Here is a 16738-nt window from a genome sequence, read left to right on the forward strand (position 1 = left end):
ATCCCACAATATTCCATAAGAAATTTCCGTAGTGTAATTTGTTGAAAAAAAAGTTAATTTGTTCTTTGATAAATTTAACAAAGTCTAAATCTTGCAATAATGTAACATCAAAACACCAGTGCTTAATAGTAGAAACAGAGTCTTTGAATTTAAGAGAGAGTTGTAATGGAGAGTGATCCGAAATGGCTATAATGTCATACTTACAAGCAATTACAAGTGAAATAAAACATGAATCAATAAAAAAGTGATCAATTCTCGAGTATGAGTGGTATACATGAGAAAAAAAAGGAAAACTCTTTATCTGTCGGGTGAAGAAATCTCCAAATATCAACAGCTCCGGAGTTAGTAAGGAAAGAATTAATATATGTAGCCGATTTATTCGGTAGGAACTGTGAAGGTTTTGACCTATCTAGCAGGGGATTCAAACAACAGTTAAAATCCCCACCCATTATTAAATGATATTCATTTAGATTGGGTAAAATAGTAAACAAAGATCTAAAAAACTCAGGGTGATCTACATTCGGGGCATAAACATTAACCATGACAACCTTAATATTGAATAATAACCCAGTAACCAATAAAAATCTGCCATTAGGGTCTACAGTGATGTCATGTTGAACAAATGTAATAGAGGGATCAATAAAAATAGATACACCTCGAGTCTTAGAGCATGAGTTGGCATGAAATCCAAGATTTAAAAAAACGCAGATTATCCTCCTTCCTCACATGAGTCTCCTGTAAAAAAATAATCTGTGCTTTCAGTGTCTGGAATACTTTAAAGACCTTCCTCCTTTTAAACAGGTGGTTTAAACCATTAGAATTCCAAGAGACAAAATCAATGTTTTGATCCATTACTTAGGTCAACCCTCCAGTATATAAAGGGTTAACCAAAACAGGGACCCATGTGCCCGGAAGAAGAATTAAGATATAAGGAAGGACCGGAAATAACGACGTGTCAGCCATATCAGTAGTTCTAAAAAAAATCAAGAAAAAACGAAAGAAAATGAAACATAAAAACCCCTGAAAGAAAAACAAAACCCACCCCCCACCCACAAAGCTCCCCATCTGACCAGAGAGCGATCAGAGAAAAAAGAAGAAATAACACTAAACCTACCCCCATGTCTTCAGACGGCAGCTCCTAATATTAAGGTAAGATCCACCACTTAAACTTATAAGAAGGATAACTTAAGCTAAAATCAAATGCTAAATATTGAAAAAAAAATATTTGAAAAGAAATAAAAGAAAAATCGTAATTGTGTAGTACCTGCTGATAAAACAAAGTCATAAAGAGTTAAATCATTTTAAAATTACTTTATGGGGAAAGACAAAGAGAAAATGGCGAATGTAAAAAAACCGCGAAAAGTTTTAATAAACAAAAAATAAAAATCGCTATTTTCAGTAACTCAGAAATAAAATAGTAAAGAATATAATCATATTATTAGTATAGATTAATATAAAATTAAACATACACTTATATATTAAAAAAAATTTCTCACAGAGGAGAAAAAAATATATATAAAAATGTGTTAGAGATGAACAGGATAATTAGAGCTACAATGATCTATTACTTTTCGAATGGTCAGAAATCAGAGTCTGACTATTAACCTGAAAAAGACCGATATCTACGGCATTTTTTATCGGTCACTCGGGCTGAGAGGTCGCGCTAGACGGGAAATTAGCCGACAGGTAGTTCCGTGCTGCAGACACGGAGTCAAATATTTGATGAGCTTGGATCTCCGGAGAAATTCTGAGCCAGGAATCTCAAAAGGGCTTCTTTGACGTTGTCCTGTGTAAAGTTAATGGTTAAACTGTGAATGACTGTCCATTTACATCACTCCCTTTCTTGACATGTTCAGGTGACAATCTCCCTTTAGAATATTGCCACTGAATTGGCTATCCCCACATGTACCTGCATTACACTGCAACAGCAATGCATTTGTGTACTTTCCTAATCTATTCCTGTTACCCTTCACTGGTCTGGAATCCACCTCACAGATCAAACTGCCACTCGAAACTCATTTGACAATCTATTCACTTTCCGCTGATCGATCGTAAATATTTATTGTAAATCTCCATTGTACCAGTGCTCAACCTTTTTCTGGTGCTCATAAATGGACTCACTTATTTCAGAGGTTTGCTTCCACCCTACCAATGAGTTCTCCATTCAATGCTCTCTCTGATTTTACACAGCAATTTCTTGTGCAGAACTTCAACAAATTCAATTAGAAAGTCCAAACACACCATGTCAACAGGTCCACTTGAGGAAGGAAGGAGTTAAAAGCCAGTGAGAGTAAAAGCTAGATTTTGCAGTATTCTTGACAGGCAGGCAAGGCAATTCATTCTGAACTGACCGTTGTCTTGCTGGAGTCATGCTGTCTATCTGTGCCCTTTCTGCAAAGTGCTCACAGAAAGGTCAATTCTGGATTGTTTAACTAAGATAACAACATGAGAAGAAAAAAAGAACTGTTGTTTTCTAGAGAAGGTGGGGGTCTTGCAAGACACAGGTCACATGCTCTTTTTGGAGTTACAGTTGAAAAAGAGAGAGGGTTGAGTTAACAGCTCAGTCAGTCAGTCAGTGTGTGGGACACTGACAAGTAACTGAGAAATACAATCCAGGGAGAACTATTTGAAAATTATGAAAGCAAGTTCCAGTGCAGTCGATGGCTGGAAGTGCTATCTGTCCGATGTTTCTCTTGAAATAGAGGAAGGAATGGAACTCTGTGGTAGCTTGAAGAAAGAGGTTACCATCCAGAAGACCCTGATGCGGCAAGTTTAATCATCAAGACACTGAGGTGACTATTGAGGTTGCCTCAGTTGTGGAAATCCTGGAACAACAAATATCTCTCTCTCTGCAAACCCTACAAGAACCTTCCTGAATGGTAAACATCTACCTTTCAAGCACCAAGCTGGGTGAACTTTCTACATGTTAAATTCTGTGCACAGTATGGTGATTGCCTGCAAGCAGAGAACTTGGAAGAAGGCGAAGTGAAATTGAACTGTGAACCAAATAACTTTTCTTGAATTAACGCACACATTACATACACGTGCACCTCGAGTTAGAAGGGGGTAATTTGGGTTAGTATAGAGTACAGTATAAGAATAGAGTTAAATTAATGTTTGATTCTAATTTCACGTTTTACATTGATTAAATATAACTTTTGTTTAGAAAGCCATTTGTCTTGTTGAATGTCTATTGCTGCTGGGTTTTGGGGTCCTTTGGGCTCATAACACAAGTGATTGGGCTGCTCTAGTATCCCACAGGATTCTAATTGGCACTTGATTGGATCCTTCTTTAACCAAAATGAAACCTTCAGTCAGGAATGTTTTAAAAATATCCCTAACTTTCTCACTCTGAACACAGGTGGTTCGTACCACCCCTTTCGCTTTCTTCCTTTTCAGTACAGGACAATTTGTTCTTATGTGCCCTGGTTTCATACAATAGAGGGAAATAACACTTGAAAAATTTTCCTTCATACATTTCTCTTCCTCTCTTCCTTTAACCTAACTTCCAGATTTTCTTTCCACTCTACGTGGATTGTCAGCAGTATTTGAAAGGTTTTCCCTGGTGTCCACTAAGCCAATTCTTGCCAAGTTTTTATATTATTCTCTTGAATATCGTCAGGAACACAATTTTTAATCTGCTCAATCAGAATGATTTTCCTAAATAAATCAAAGTTATTTTCTACTTTCATTGAGGCACACCACCGATCGAAACACACAACCTTCCCATAAGCAAAATCCAGGTAAGATTGGGTTGGTGCCTTTTTTAAACTCCTGAACTTTTGTCTATAAGACTCTGGAACTAGTTCATAAGATCGTAGTATAGCCTGCTTCACAAATTCGTAATCAGCTGCTTGTGGTACTGTGAGACATGAATACACCTGTTGGGCTTTCCCTTTAAGAACACTTTGTAGCAAGAGTGACTGCTGGTCTGGTGGCCATTTTAAATTTACAGCTACTTTCTCAAAATGCTGAAAATGCTGGTCTATTTCAGCTTCCTCAAATGGAGGACTTACCACTACTGACTAGAAACCGCTCCTCCTAACCAGCACGTGGGTTTTGGGCTTCTCCCTCTCCTTGCATTAGGGTTGGCTTCAATTTAGCTAGTTCTAGCTCATGTTTCCATTCTTTCTCTCTCTTTTCCCTTTCTGCCTGCCTTACTGCTTCCCATTTGGCTTTCCTTTCTGTTCTCTTTTTTCCTCTAACGCTTGTTTTCTCAAAGCCAACTTTACTTCCTCTGAAGTTTTCTCCTTTGTAAACTGTTCTAATGCAGTTTCTTCAAATATCCCATTTCCTACATAGTGCTTAACAATTTTTCAAGCAATTCCCTTCTTTTTCATCCCAGTTCTTACTGTAAGAAGATATAACTTGCCAACTCTAACATTCAGTTCTGACTTTTTACCCATTTTCCAATTAACCACTGAAGGGTTCACTATGAACTGGTCAATATTCATAGTTCCTGGGTTTTCTGCTGGTGATTTATACCCTCACTGTTTATTGTTAATTTCAAGCTGAAGGTTGAGTTAAACTCAGATGACTGATAATTAAGCACAAGTCAATCGGCCCTAAAGCTTCCAAATTGGTTTGATCCTTGAGTATTTCATAAGCGTAAAAAAATCTTTCATAAATTTCTTATCATCATCATCTTTAGATGGATATATATTAAATAATATCGAATGTTCTGAATAAATGTGAAAGTTCATTGTGATAAATCTACCCATTGTATTCATAATTAATTTTTTCTCTTTCAATGGGTAATTTTTTGTTGATTAAAATAGCTTTTGAATTATAAGATGAGGAAAATGCATAACCCACCCAATCTCTCCTCAATTTAAAATGTTGCACTTCAGTTAAATCTATTTCTCTTATAAATGTTCCATTTTTATATTTTTAAGTCATCTTAATCATTTTTCCTTTTAACCTGATCCTGTATTTCATTAATATTAGTAGTTATAAATTTCAATGTCTTCATTATATTAATTTCAATTTATTCATGTATCCCCATGTCAAATGCTCCAACTCTATTCCTCGAAAAATATCTATTTGAAGATTATTCTTTTTGACTGTACTTGATGACACAAGTGACATAAAAATAGTAAGAATTTTGAAAAAAGACAAGGAAAATTTAAAAAAAGTCCTAATTGATTTGTCTTTACTAACTTATAAAACAACCACAACACCTTTAACATATTGGGTTGCGGTATAAACATTAATAGTGACTTGATCCTGCAGTGTACTATCCTTGCTCCCCCAGAGAATTTATTGACATATTTACAAAAAACCTAAAGACTTAATACAATTAAATCTTTTTGGACAGCTCCTGGATCCAATTTATAGGTAAGGCCTCCTTCCTTATGTTCTGTCGTTTTCTTTGCTTCTTCTCTGTTGATCATTGAAGTTTTGTCTTTTTTCGGAGTCATCTTCAAATTTTTCCCCAACTGTTTAACTTTCTATTTGTTAAATTGTTTTAAATAAGGACTTTACTTATTGTCCACTCTTTTAAACTCTTCTCTGGAAAGCAGACTGGACCAGTTACTATTCCATCACTTGAACCCCCTCCCCCTCTTCCTGTAGTGAGGTAACCAGAACTGCACCAATCCTCATAATTTAGCCTCATCAATGTCTTATCAACTTTAAAATCACATTCCAATTCCTCTACTCATTACTTTGATTTATGAAAAGCTCTCTTTACAACCCCATCTAATTGTGATGACTGTTCAGCAAATTTTGTATCCGTATTCCCAGATCCCTCTGTTCTATTGCACTCCTCAATGTGCTGCCATATATCGTCTATGTCATTTCTTGGCTTCTCCTTCCAAAATGCAACATCTAACACTCACAACATCCTCACAACAGTCATTCATCTCTCTCTCTCTCTTCTTAACCACATCCTCAATCTCCCTCAAACCAAAGTTCCCTACTCCTGTTATTTTTGCCTTTAATTCTGGCCGGAGCATAGAAGCACTTTACTGAGAATATTTAACCTTTGATGGCCCACCAAATATCAACGATGTCATTGCCAGACACAAACAAGGGTTCCTTTTGTTTTCAGTTTTTTTTTCAATTAATTAGTTCAATATGGGTTAATATGGTCATTATAGATCATAGCATTAAACAGAATATACACTGTGCTTAGATCATGGGATAGTCTATTGTAGTTTTACATATTTCCTATGCACGTGCATATGATACCACCTGTTATTTGTTTCAATAAAATACTTTGTATGAGGGAATTATGTGTTAAATTCAATAAAAATATTTAAATAAGAAACAATCTGGCCCAATCCATGATTTCAACAGTATATCCTTTCTAATTTAATTAAAATTAAAATTTCTCCAATTGATATAATAATAACATTATGATCAGTGTTCCTCCAAACACACTTCCGCCACCTGGACTGTCTCTTGCCCAGATAGGAAATCCAGTATTGTACCGGGTCAAGGTGGTTTCTCTATATCTTGATTTCGATATCAAGCGGTCTGTCCACATTAAAGATCAAAACTCCTTCCCTTTTCAGTGATTTATCCCCTGAATGTCAGCCAATTTCCACTCAGAGCCATTCTTACAGCAAAGCGGATCATGTGTTTATCAAAGCGGAGACCCAGAGACTGCTTAAAGAGGGAGTAATTGAACCAAGTAAGAGTCCGTGGCGGGCCCAAGTGGTAGTCGTGAAAAATCACATTAAGAGATGACTGACTATTGACGACAGCCAGACAATTATCTGTTACACGAACCTGGATGCCTACCCCCTGCCACGCATCAATGAAATGATTAATCAGATAGCACAATACAAAGTGTACTGCACTATCGACCTCACAGCAGCTGATCACCAAATCCCCATTAAGAAAAGGGAATGGCCCTATACAGCTTTTGAGGCTGATTGGGGGGGGGGTATACCAGTTAAAAAGGGTACTTTTTGGGGTCACTAATGGTGTGTCTGTGTTTCAGAGGGAAATAGATAAGATTGTTAGGACGAATGAGTTACAGGGTACATTTTCCTATCTGGATAATGTCACTATCTGTGGGAAAACACAGGCTGAGCACAGCAACAACTTACATAAATTTTTAGCAATAGCGAAGGAACTCAAACTTATATTTAACAAGGACAAATGTGTGTTCAACGCAACAGAGCCACCCATTCTGGGCTACATTGTCCGCAAGGGCGAAATCCAACCCGACCCAGAAAGAATGGCCCCACTTAAGAAGTTACCACCCCCAAACTCAGCAAAAGCCCTTCAAAGATGTATGGGATTCTGTTCATACTACTGCAAATGGGTTTGGGATTATGCCACGAAGGCACATCTTCTGTTTGACACTAAATCTTGAAGGCTTTCTTGATAATTAAATCTGATATTGCCAAAGATGGACTCTCATCCAGTGACGAGGATGTCCCATTCCAAGTGGAAACTGATGCCTCAGATTGTGCCTTGGCAGGAACCCTTAATCAAAAGGGCAGACCTGTGGCATTCTTCTCCCGCATGTTACGCAGACCTGAACTTAAACATCCTGCCATTGAAAAAGAAGCCCAGGCTATTATTGAAGCTGTTCGCTACTGGAGACACTTTCTAGTCAGCGGAAAATTTACTCTTGTCACTGATCAGAAATCTGCAGCCGACATGTTCAGTACTACGCAAAAGTAAAATCAAGAACGGTAAGGACTCTCAACTTATAATTATGTGATCCAGTACAGGCCGGGCAGGTTAAATGATCCCTCTGACGCATTGTCACGATCTGCTGCTGGTGCTCAGCTGGAGGGGCTAAAGGAGATCCATAGAAGACTGTGCCACCCAGGAGTCATGATGTTCGTCCACTGTACCAGTTCCCAAGGTTGCAAAGGAGCTATCTGTTTTGAGAAGAAGGAGCAGAATTCATAAACAACCTGATAGGCTGACATATTCATAAAACATCTAATTATATTTCGATTGCTTGCTAGATACTGGCGTATTTTGGCTGTTAAGAGTATTCTCGATGCCGAACATGGTATCCATGTATCGCTAGCTTCAGTCTTTCCTAGAAGCTGTCCTTTTGATTTTAACCCTTCTTCTGCTGGGGAGTGGGGGAGACTGTGGTGAATGTCTGCCAAGCTGCCTGTCTCCCCTCTGGCGAGCCTTGCTGTACTCACATTGGCTGGGCATTATCTCTACTGTTAAGGAGACTCCCCTTGGGTATAACTATATATGAACCTATTGTCTTTCATTATTGTACCATGAGTTTCTGCTAATAAAAGCCATGATTATTGTTTGACCACATCGTCTTTCTCTACTTCATCAACTGGCACTTCAAAAAGCTCCTTCAAAAGCTATTTTCTCTTTACAGTCAAAATGGTTCTTCCTTGCAAAATCTCAATTATCAATTTCACTTTTATGAAATGGAGGAACTAACCACACCTCTGTACTGGCTATAAACTTCTCAGTTAGACTAGAAGATAGAATTCTGCTTTGTCTGCTCTGCCTGATACCACCTTTGCTTCTCTGCAACCTCACTCCATTTTTAACTCACACTGTCTTTGCCTTTATTTTTCCTCTAACACCACTTGCATTATTTTTTACCTCTGCCTCAATTTTTAACTGACTCTTTTCAAACACAAGCTTTGCTTTAATAGGTTTACACTCAGAAATTTCTCTAATTCTGCATCTTCAAACTTGCCCTTGTCTACTTATTTCCTTGCTCTAATTTCCTTTATCAAAATTTCCTTCAGAAAGTCCCAACCATTGAGCAATATTCACCAAATCATCCCTTTATGCCTTCTGCAATTCTGCAGGAGATGGTAACTTGAAAACCCCTTCAATATTTATTGCTGCTTTTACACACACACCCAAGACTCTCAATTAGCTTGGAAAAAGGACTGTATCAACCTCATCTAAATTTAATTGATTACAAAGCTCCAAATTCTGTCCTGCCTTCTGTAGCACTTACATTATAAGCTCCTCAATTTGGTTAAGCATTATTAGCTCCAAATGTGGTAAAAAAATCTCGGATGACAAGTCCCCAATTTTGTTATGAACTGCACATAAAGCGCACCAATAGAAAATGAACCAGACAATGTTCAATTTTAAAACACTAAATTTATTTCTAACTCTTAAAATATAATCTTAAGTTTTAAACTATCCTTAACACTAAATCTATGCACATCTATGTGCATTTGTGTGTGTGTGTGTGTGTGTGTGTGTGTGTGTGTGTGTGTGTGTGTGTGTGTGTGTGTGTGTGTGTGTGTGTGTGTGTGTGTTACCCGAACCATTAACATTCTGACTGTAGAAGTTCTGAAACAGTGATAGAAGGTAGAAAGAAAAAGCAAGAAAAAAGCTAAAATGTTCTTTGTATAAAATGGCGCATGAAAAACAGCAGAACATATTAAACAAGATAATAGAGGAATTTAAGAAATATGCACGTACACACACAAAGAGCTTGTTTAATAGGGGGTGGGGAAAGGAGGAGTGAGCACGGGTTAAGAGAAAGTTGGAGTCAATCAAGAGTCAGACGAATAGGGAAAAGGGCCAAACCAATCCAAGAAGGACAAACGTAAGACAAATAAACGTAAGGGGAGGTGAAGTAAAAATTGTATAAAAACAAAGAAGCTTCCCACCTTCGGGGTACTTTCCTGAGGTAAGGGGAGAGTACCCAACCTTGCAATGTTGTAAATATAAATAAATGTTCGTTGTTCTCAACTTTTGTCTCGAGCATATTTTGTGAACGCGAAGGCACTTCTCATAACTTGGGGACTCATCCGGGATCATACTCCCTCCACTGACTGGTGCTTGTCTGAAAGGGGATTGCCGCACCCCGGCTGATTTAGCTGGACTCCTGGTCATCGAGTGTCCGGCCAGTGGATGTAGCGAGTGATATCCGAGAACAGACGTTGAGATCAAAGGACAGGTCAGCCGTGCGAGTGACGTGCTGGGAAGGCTCGACTGCTGGGTAAGACTGATTTATTCACCCTGGGTGGGGGAGGAAGCAAAAAGAAAGGTCCGAGTATAGGACCGATTGATAGAACTCCCCCGGGAAGCCCATTGGGGAGACAACTTTATCCACCATCGGTGGGGGAGGGAGCAAAAAGAAAGGTCTGAGAATAGGACCGATTGATAGAATTCCCACGGGAAGCCCATTGGGGAGGTAATTGATGAATTGGGGTGCGGGAAAGACCTGCGAGAAAAATAAAAAGAAAATTATCCAGTACTGTTGCCACGAGTGGCCTGAAAATCAAATTAAGAGGTCTTCAGTATTTTGGCCAAAATACGGTTCGGATGAGGATTGGGTATGTCAGGCACTGAATATGTGGCTTTATGAAAATAGACCCAATGACTCCGAGAGCAGGGATTACTCTGCCTGTTGGTTATTTGTAGAATCGAACCAAATGGTGATGACTACAAGGGATCCGGCGAAACCTAAGGAATCGGAGCCTTCGGCTCCTCTTCCTGAAAAATGGGACCCCTAACAGGCATGACCTCCTCCATATCCCGAGCCGGCTCTTCCGCTGCCCCCTCTTCCTCCCCGCACACTTTATCCTCCCCTCCCAATGTCATCCATTTCACTGCCCCCACACCTTGTTAACAAAAATGAACAGAAGAATGTTGTTAGTCCCAGATCACAGGCTAAGCGTCCTCCACCACCCCTTACTCCTCAGGTTGGTGACCCAGATTTTACGGGATTGTCAGAGGAACAGTGTGAAAACCTCCGTGAGGAGGAAGCCGGGGAGTTTGATTTGAGTCTTAGATGACAGAAGGGGGACCCCGCCCTACCAGGGGCTCGGGGATCGGACCCGCACCAGGCGCGAATGTGGCCCCTTCGTGAAGGGGCCCTGGGAGGTCCAGGAGGTGCGATGGGATTTGTTAATGTTCCACTAACTAGCACGGAAGTAAGGAATTTTAAACGAGAAATGAATTATTTGATAGAGGACCCACAAGCCTGTGCAGAGCAATTAGATCAGCTTTTGGGACCAAATATTTACACCTGGGATGAACTAATGTCCATTTTTAAGGATTTGTTTACTCTAGATGAGAGGGGAATTATTAGACAAGCGCGAATTAGAGTATGGAATCGGGAACACCAAGGAGGTCCAGGAAAAGATAAGTTTCCCTTGGTGAATCCAAATTGGGATAAAGGAACTGCTGAAGGCCGAACTCGAATGGAAGAATATAGGGTTAATTTAATAAAGGGAATGAGAGAGTCGGTACCCAGGGGGAAAATTTTTAAAAAGGCATTTGAAGTCCCTCAGGGCCCAGAGGAGACTCCTTCAGCTTTCTTGACTAGATTGCAGGCGGCAATACAGCAATATGGGGGGTTAGATATAGAGTCGCCGGCGGGGGAACAGTTCGTTTTGACAGGATTTGTTACAAATTCAGCCCCAGACATAAGAAAGAAACTCCAAAAGACTGAACATTGGCATGAACAGGGATTATCACAACTTCTACAAATAGCCCAGAGAGCTTATGTTCAGAGAAGTGAGGATAAGCAGAAAGGAAAGGCAAGGATATTAATGCAGGTAGTAAAGGAAGTCATAGATTGACAGCAGGGAAGTCAAAGATGCCGGACCAATGGACCGGGCGGATGGATGGGAATGAGAGAAAGAGGAGGACCAGGATTTGAAGGATGGGACGAACCCCAAGGTCCCATCCACGAGCGGGAGTCCCAAGAGGTGGTTCCAATAGAAGATGGCAGACAGGGCCCAAGGTTTGTTACTATTGTAAAAGAGAGGGGCACTTTAAGAGGGAATGTCCCCAGAGGATTAGGGACATGCGGTCCTATGTTTTGATGGAAGAGGAAGATTAGTGAAGTCAAGGTTCTCTCATAAGGAGTGCCGTGGGGCTGCATGGAGAACCATTGGTAAACTTAAGCAAAGGACCCCCCGAAGAGGATATGATCTTTATGGTAGATTCGGGAGCAGCTCGTTCTAGTATTCGAACCAAACCCAAAGGAACGGTGCCTAATGGGAAAGTAGTCATCTCGGGAGTCAGGGGATCTAATTTTGAAGTTCCAGAGTAAGGGGCCTCAGGATACAAATGGGGAGAAAAGTAATAATGGGAGACATTCTACTGGTTGCCCAGGCAGGAGTCTGCCTGCTGTGACAGGATTTGCAGGATTTATTGGGTATCGGGACCCGGCCTCAAGGAAAGGGAATTGGGGTCCGGTTCTACACATTGACACAAGAGGATCGCGAGTTGATCAACCTCAAGGTGTGGGCCAAGAAAGGAAATAGAGGGGGGTTGGATGTTCCGCACTTCGGGTCATGCTAAAAGACCCCAATGAGATTGTCAGACGAAAGCAATATCCAATCCCAATGGAGGGAAGAAAGGGACTTCAACCCATAATTGATCAATTATTATTGGATGGGTTACTCGAACCCTGTATGTCCCCCTTTAACATCCCAATACTGCCAGTACGAAAACCAGACGGTACTTATCGGCTGGTACAAGACCTACAATAATTAAATAAGGTGATTTTGGCCCGATACCCCATTGTGCCTAATCCTTATACAATTATGGGAAAAATAGATCCAAGTAGTAAATGGTTTTAGTGTGAAAGACCTGAAAGACACCTTTTGGGCTTGCCCTCTGGATGAGGGTAATAGGGACATGTTTGCATTTGAATGGGAAAACCTGTATACTGGACGAAAGAACCAGTATCGCTGGACGGTTCTCCCACAAGGCTCCACAGAGTCCCCTAATCTGTTTGGCCAGGTATTAGAACAAGTGTTGGAAGAAGCTCCAAAAAGATTAGACTGTCAACTAATACAATATGTAGATGATTTATTAATCACAGGAAAAGAACAGGAGGCTGTCAAACAATATACGGTGGATATGTTAAACTTTCTGGGAGAAAAGGGGCTGAGAGTAAGTGAGGCGAAGTTGCAATTTGTGCAGCCAGAGTTAAAATACCTGGGCCATCTAATTAGTCAGGGGTGTCGGCGAATAAGCCCGGAGAGAATACGTGGCATTTTGCAGGTCCCACCTCCCAAGGATGACCGAGAGCTCAGGAAGTTCCTTGGTCTGGTGGGATATTGCCGAATTTGGATAGAAAATTATTCTAGTTTGGTAAAAATTTTGGATGATAAGTTAGCTGGCCTAGATAATTATCTTGTTGTCTGGACAGAGGAAGAAATGGAGGGATTTAAGAGGATAAAGAGTTGTCTCGCCAAGGCTCCAGTGTTGGCATTACCTGATTTGAATAAACCATTTGACTTATTTACTAATGCAAAGAATGGGGCAGCTACGGGTGTATTGACCCAGGAGCGAATGGGGCTCCGGCAACCAGTGGCGTTTTTGTCCAAAGTATTGGACCCAGTTTGCCACGGATGGCCGGAGTGTGTCCAGGCTATTGCTGCCACCCCTGTCCTGCTAGAAGAGGGTCGAAAGATTACCTTTTGCGCACCCATGACTGTCCATACCCCGCACACCGTCCGAACTATTCTGTAACAGCGTGCAGGGAGGTGGTTGACTGATTTGAGAATTCTAAATTATGAGGCAATTTTGATGGACCGAGATGACCTGACGCTGGTTACTAATTGGGACCAGAACCCAGCTGCATTCTTAGTATCTCCGTCAAGTGAGACGGCCTATGATCAGATGGAATATGAGTGCTTGGAAATAATAGATTTGCAGACTATGATCCGGATCGATCTAGGGGATGAGCCTCTATGTGAGGGAGATAGATGGTTTATAGATGGTTCTTCTCGTTGTATAGAAGGAACTCGTTACAGTGGATATGGCATCGTGGATGGAAAAGATGGTTCTGTTATTGAAGCTGGTCGCCTCCCCGGTCTCTGGTCAGCTCAGACATGTGAATTATATGCTCTGTGTCGATCCTTCCAGCACTACAGGGGAAAGTAGGAACAATTCACACAGATTCTAAATATGATTTTGGAGTTGTACATACCTTTGGAAAAATTTGGAAGGAACGGGGGTTAATTACAGGAAAGGGCCAAAAATTAGTCCATGAAAATTTAATAATCAAATGTTTGGATGCTTTAATGCTGCCTAAGGAGATGGCCGTGCTCCATGTCCGGGGACATCAGGTAGGGGAAAGCCCCGAAGACCGAGGTAACAGACAGGCAGATGAGTTCGCAAAGGAGGCATCCATTGGAGTAAACTTCAGCTCATCTGCCTGTGTGCTGAGACAGGACTCTCCTGGTTTAAATGTTTACCCCTGGCTTTGATTCGTATTCGTACCGCTCCCCGTCGTGATATTGCCGTCTCCCTATATGAAATGATGTTCGGCCTTCCTTATCTGGGCTCCCATACAGACCTCCCAATACCGGAGGCAAATGACCAATTTATATCTAAGTATCTGCAAAAACGTTCCACCACGTTGGCTGATCTGAGAAGAAGGGGGATTCTAGCGCAGACGCCGCCTTTGGAATTCCCCATACATACCATTCAACCCGGTGGCTGGGAATTGATAAAGAGTTGGAAAGATGTTAAGTTGTCGCCAACCTGGGATGATCCTTTTTGTGTCCTTCTAGTTACAGATACTGCTGTACAAATGCGTGAAAAAGGGGTGGACTCATGTCCAGAGGGTGAAACATTATCATCAGCCCCTCGAGAATATCTCCACTGACCTAGAAGGCTCATATTGGCAGTTGGAGCGACATCCTAGCGACCTCAAGCTCACCCTACGATGAAAAATTTGATTTGTGTATAATAAAAATGTCCTTGTTTGTATTTTTCTTTATTTTCTCCATTGCTTTTGCCTCCACTCCGTCTTGCTCCCAATATGTTAAGTCCTTTTGGAAGAAGGGCAGCACTTAGGGAGATTAAGTATTTTGAGAAGTGGACGGGGATGAAGGAGGGTTGTGTAGTCCCAAGAAAGAACGACAATTGTTCTTTTGCCTCCGAGACATATACCATTTTTCTAAGTCTAGGAGAGGGTTCTCCCCTAGGTAGGTCAAGAAATAGATTCTTCCTGTCCTGCCCCACCCCGCCCTCCGGGACCCTTCTGTGCCTCCAAATTAGGCAAACCGGGAGACTCTGTAGAGAAGGAAGTGATTTCACTGCGGGCAGGTTCTAAGTATAGTGGTACCAACATGATCACCGTTTCGCCACACGAGTCTCAAAAGAACTTATACGAAAGGGCAAGAATACAAGCCAATAGGCATAGACTTGGAGATAACCTATGGGTCGATTTACATCAACTTACCATCCAGGAGCTTGGTGTTCGTAACTGTTGGATTTGTAGCGGCCCAACCCAGGATGGAACTTGGCCATGGAGCGGTGAGCCATTAGATGATCGTATACTTCTTGCCTCCAATCTTTCCACGATTGCTTCTGGTCAATCCCGTGAGTCTTTGAAGTTGGAAAATCATCCACTAGGCTTTGAGTGCTTGGTAAAAGAACACGGCAGGTACCCAAAGGGCGATTTGGCATGCGGGCACTGGAATAATATCACTAGTTCAAATTGGGTTCCAACCCTGCCTACCGGCTTCCTGTCCTTTTCGAATCGATAAGATGTTCCCTGTGTACCCTCAGTTCCCATTAATGACACATCTGACCTTGCCAACATTGAGTTTTGGAATTGCACTGGTTTCAACCCTTATCAGGCCATTCCTGCACTGACATCCTACTGGGAAGGTTCTAGTCCTTCCGGTTATGCACCCATCTGCTTAGATTGGATTTGTGGGAATATGGCTTATACATACCTTGAACCCGACTGGAGTGGGACTTTTTGTATTGGAATGATTCAACCACATTTTCATCTTCTTCCTCCAGATTCCGATGAACATATTTCCACTCGATTACATTCCCCCACACAACGCCGTTCGGTTGAGATCGGCAAATGGGGTGATGACTGGCCCCCTGAACGCATAATTATATACTATGGACCAGCTACATGGGCATGGGATGGTTCATGGGGGTACCAAACTCCAATCTACATGCTTAACCATTTAATCCACTTGCAGGCTGTCCTAGAAGTAATTACTAACCAGACAGCTACGGCCTTAGATTTGTTGGCAGAGGAACAACAGCAAATCCGGGCTACCGTTTATCAGAACCGCCTAGCCCTGGACTATTTATTGGGTGCAGAAGGTGGTGTGTGTGGCAAGCTGAATCTCTCCAATTGCTACCTTAAAATTGATAATAATGGACAAGCTGTTAAAGATATCTCTTCAGGTATACGGAACCTCTTCCATGTGCCTGTGCAAACATGGCACCCCGCCGTTGGCTCATGGTTGTCTACATGGTTTAGTGGCTCCTGGTCATGGATACATTCAGCACTTATCTTTTCTGCCTTTATACTTCTTGCCTTAATACTGATCCCTTGCATCCTTCCTTGCCTCCAGTGTTTGGTGAGACAGCCATTCGACAAATCAGTCCCATTATGGTTCTGCAACAACAGGATTATGCTGAGGCAGCAGAGAACCTTCTGAAACTATGGGAAAAAGAAACCTCTATTATTTAGACAGGTTTGAAAGCGTAGCACTTTTTAAGGGGTGGATTGGAGGAGTTTAGAAACAGTTATTATTTTAATTGAAGGAGTTTAGAAACAGATATTATTTTAATGTTAGGAGTTCTGAAACAGATATAGAAGGTAGAAAGAAAAAGCACGAAAAAGGCTAAAATGTTTCATGCAGCTAAAAAAGCTGTATGAAAAACAGAACAGAGTAGACAAGATAACAGAGGAATTTAAGAAATATGCACATACACACAAAGAGCTTGTTTAATAGGGGGTGGGGAAAGGAGGTGTGAGTACGGGTTAAGAGAAAGTTGGAGTCAATCAAGAGTCAGACGAATAGGGAAAAGTGCCAAA

At 41.1% G+C, this 16738-nt stretch overlaps 1 long non-coding RNA gene across 2 annotated transcripts in view; it reads left to right on the plus strand.

The window, feature by feature from the left end:
- The window catches only part of LOC138750902 (uncharacterized), a 160339-nt gene extending 145684 nt beyond the window's left edge, over positions 1–14655 (plus strand). For both annotated transcript variants that reach the window (XR_011349587.1, XR_011349588.1), the window contains one exon: positions 14457–14655. This is a non-coding gene — a long non-coding RNA (uncharacterized lncRNA). The remainder of the gene's footprint in view (positions 1–14456) is intronic.
- The last annotated feature ends 2083 nt before the right edge of the window (positions 14656–16738 follow it).

The sequence above is a fragment of the Narcine bancroftii genome, unplaced genomic scaffold (genome assembly GCF_036971445.1).
Source record: "Narcine bancroftii isolate sNarBan1 unplaced genomic scaffold, sNarBan1.hap1 Scaffold_301, whole genome shotgun sequence".
NCBI lineage: Eukaryota > Metazoa > Chordata > Chondrichthyes > Torpediniformes > Narcinidae > Narcine > Narcine bancroftii.